Below are 3281 nucleotides of genomic sequence, written 5' to 3'. Positions count from 1 at the left end.
GGTGGTCGCTAGCAATGAAAAGTTTTCTCCAAATGCAACAGGACCACGTGGAATAAACTTCACGACTTCACGCGCGAGAGGCGGCAGCCGTGCACCACATTATGTAGCCGGGCCTCGACGAGTTCCTGCCCTCTCACATCGGACCCCTCCCATGCCGGCTTCAACGAAGCTGTGCGGAGCGGAGGGCGTGCCTTCCTTCCACCCAGGTCCCCCAGGACAGGCAGAGTGACACCGTCCCCCTTCGAACGCAGTGTACGCTACACGTCACCTTTGTCGACGCGTTTCCCCTGAACGCCTGCTGACAACCCTCCGGGGCAAATCCGACCGCGAAAGATTCCGTCATAAGTATGTGCATGTGTGGCGTGGCGAGATGTGTGGTGTGTACGAGAGGACGTTTTGAGCTTGGGTTTCTTCACGGGGGAAAATATGGATTTACTGGTCGTGCAAGAGAAAGTACTAGCTATCACGGGTAGTTATTGAAAAACACAAACGTAGAACACACAAGCTACATCGGCAACACCAACGTATCTGAAAGAGCAAACGAAAATATTCTTACATAAGGCTATATGAGCTAATGTTCACAAGCTATTTCAGCGAATCTTTTCCCTTTCGTTAGTGTTTTTCCTACACATTATTCTCGATAGTTAGGTCCGAATAGTCCGGCTCTTTGCCATTCTGTTTGTTCCTCTGCCCCCGGCTGACTCGCACTGGCCGGCAACGGACCGATCCACTCACAGGCAACAATAGCACCAACAATGGCAGCAACTGGTAGCGACAGGCCGAGCTGCTGGAGGCCACGGTATGGCGCTGGCTGCTGCTGGGGGGCTGCGCGGGGCACTCGTGCGAGCGGAACAGACACAACGTATCAGACGGCAACTCCTCCGCGCGCGGGGGAGACGCGGGGGCGGCCCCCCAACGGCCCCCACTCGCGCCGCCGGCCTGGGTCCAGCGGGAGGCTGGCGAGGCGGTATGGTGGGGGCGCCACCCCGGGGGGCGGGGGCGGGGGAGGTATTGATATGCGCCCCAGCCACGCCGCGCGGCGCCCAGTCGACGTCCCGACGCCGCCCGCTGCACACCGCCGCCCCCGCGCTGTCGTCGACCTCGCGCCGCCCCCCGCGCCGCCGCCGCCGCGAGCTCCACTCCGCGTCGCTATCGGCAGAGCGAGGCGGCAGCGCGCTATCGGCACGACACCTCCGCGTCCGGAGCGCGTGCGCGCGAGCGAGTGTGTGTGTGTGCGTGTGTGTGTATGTGTATGTGATCGGTGCTCGCCGAGCGCCGACTGCGGACCTGGGATGCTTCTGACAACCATGCCGCCTCTGCAGACATAGTGTAATGAAACCACTTTATTTTGCTAGTGTCGTATTTATTTTATTTTAGCTTTATCCAAGAGTGAAAATTAAAAAAAAAAATGGCCGGGCAATTTGGTGCCCAGTCACCACAGTTGTCAGGGAAAACGCCCTCGACCGGCAATCGTTCAGTCACGCGACTCTATCTGGGTGGAAATGTCCGGATGACAAATGCGACTCTCGCTCTGGAAATAAACTTCGGGTCCCTGTATTACAAACACAAGCCTCGCACGAACAGACGCCAGCATTGCCCAGCGACGCAAGCTTATTTTACGGTGCTTGGCTTGATAAAGTGAACAGACGAGTTCAACATCATACAACGTCAGTACTACGAACGACTGGAAGTCTTCAGCTAACCGAAAAATCTTACTGATTGAACGCATAGTGCATACAAAACTAGAACTTCGTGCTGAACCTAGAATCGTGGCTGTGATGTGATCCCTCAGTAAATTACGGCAAATGTCTTTGTCATACTTTGTGCACACAAAGTCAAATTTCACTCTAAAACAAATTTCAGTAAAAAATGAGCACTTTATTAGTCTATAGAAAGGTGCACTGACAAAACTAACAAGCAGCAAAATGAATAGGTCGAAATGGCACGTATTTTACCTAATCTTTGGCCTGATTTTGACCTGCATCAGTCACATCAATCTGACGGACTCTTGACGTTTCGATGTTTCTCGGGAACGTTTGTAATAGCGTGGAAATCAATGACATATAGAATATTCCAAGCACCGGGGGAACAGCTCTCCTTTCCCCTTCGGCTACTGTTTCAAAATAGCCAGATATGTGTCATTTTTTTTTTCTGAATTCAGTATGAGGGTAGCCTGCTGGTGAGCGGTCTGGGGGATGGCTGAGTCGAGCCAGGCAGCGGGATGCTGACAACAGAACGCCCCAGGGGGCCCGCAGGGACTCACAGGAGGCGCCAAAAGGGGCGCGAGGGCGTGGCGTTGTGGGGTAGGGGCGGGCGGGGCGGGGTGGAACGCCACAGGCAGCAGGCACCGCCAGGTAGCAAACAGTCATAACTCAGGGGAAAGTTTTCACAGAATGTTAGTCGGTCGTCACGGCTCGGTTCATCTCTTGTAAAGCTCAGCCGACACCACTGTATAACACTGTATATAAGGAAACTTTCTTCTTCCAAGGCCGTTGTTTCGATGCTGCTTCTACACACACAAAAACTCATTACTAACCTTTTAGCGGTTGTAGAGAGTATTCTTGTAGGCTAAACTCCCCCTTTTCGGACAAAACAATTGAATCAAATTTCCGTGCTCTCTCTGGTTTGAAACGAAATTGGATTAGAACTCCTCAGTTTTCAAAGATATAATTCACTGTAGGAGGAGGATTTCCCACACAATTGAGAGTATAGAGCAGGACAAGATTCGCAAAGAACATTTGGTATCGTCAAAATCGATGAAAACGCTGGTTACGACGCAGCACAATAATATTTACTCGTATCCTAAGCGCTTGATTTGTCTCTTGTTTTGTAGAGTGCCGAATTAAGGGTTTATGACTTGGGTTATGAGTGCAACGATACGCATATAATGATGGATATAAGAAACTGTCAACTGCTAAATTCTTAAATTTTAGAGAAACAACAGTTATTACATTTTTTCGTGCTTTATTTTTTTTTAAATCTTCAAACCCCCTACAAAGAAGTAGACCTACCTACTCCCGCGCCTATCACCACCATCAGTGGCGGCGACCCCTGTCGGGCTTGACGTGGCGCTCGTCGCAGCTAAGTAAGTCATGAGCGCCTACGGGGCGGGGTTATCCGCCCGCGGCCTGGCCTAGAGACGTACACGCCTAGCGGCGCCAGCCCTGACCCCGCCGCGCTCGGACGCTCCGCCAGTAAAGCCGTATCCTCTTACCCGGCGCGCTGGTGGGTACTCCTCCTTATTGCGCAGGACTGCATGCTCGCCCCACCCCACCCACCCC

The 3281-nt window shown here is 52.7% G+C and overlaps 1 protein-coding gene across 5 annotated transcripts in view; it reads left to right on the top strand.

Moving 5' to 3' along the window:
- The first annotated feature begins 1051 nt into the window (after nucleotides 1-1051).
- The window catches only part of LOC113208990 (protein O-mannosyl-transferase TMTC2-like), an 85712-nt gene continuing 83482 nt past the window's right edge, over nucleotides 1052-3281 (top strand). For all 5 annotated transcript variants that reach the window (XM_052267011.1, XM_052267008.1, XM_052267012.1 and 2 more), the window contains exon 1: nucleotides 1052-1329. The gene's annotated coding sequence lies outside the window, so the exon portion shown is untranslated. The remainder of the gene's footprint in view (nucleotides 1330-3281) is intronic.

Source organism: Frankliniella occidentalis, unplaced genomic scaffold (assembly GCF_000697945.3).
Source record: "Frankliniella occidentalis isolate FOCC.00 unplaced genomic scaffold, Focc_3.1 Scaffold45, whole genome shotgun sequence".
NCBI classification, from domain to species: Eukaryota; Metazoa; Arthropoda; class Insecta; order Thysanoptera; family Thripidae; genus Frankliniella; species Frankliniella occidentalis.
Note: the sequence above shows the minus strand (reverse complement) of the source record. Positions and strands in the feature narration are given on the sequence as shown.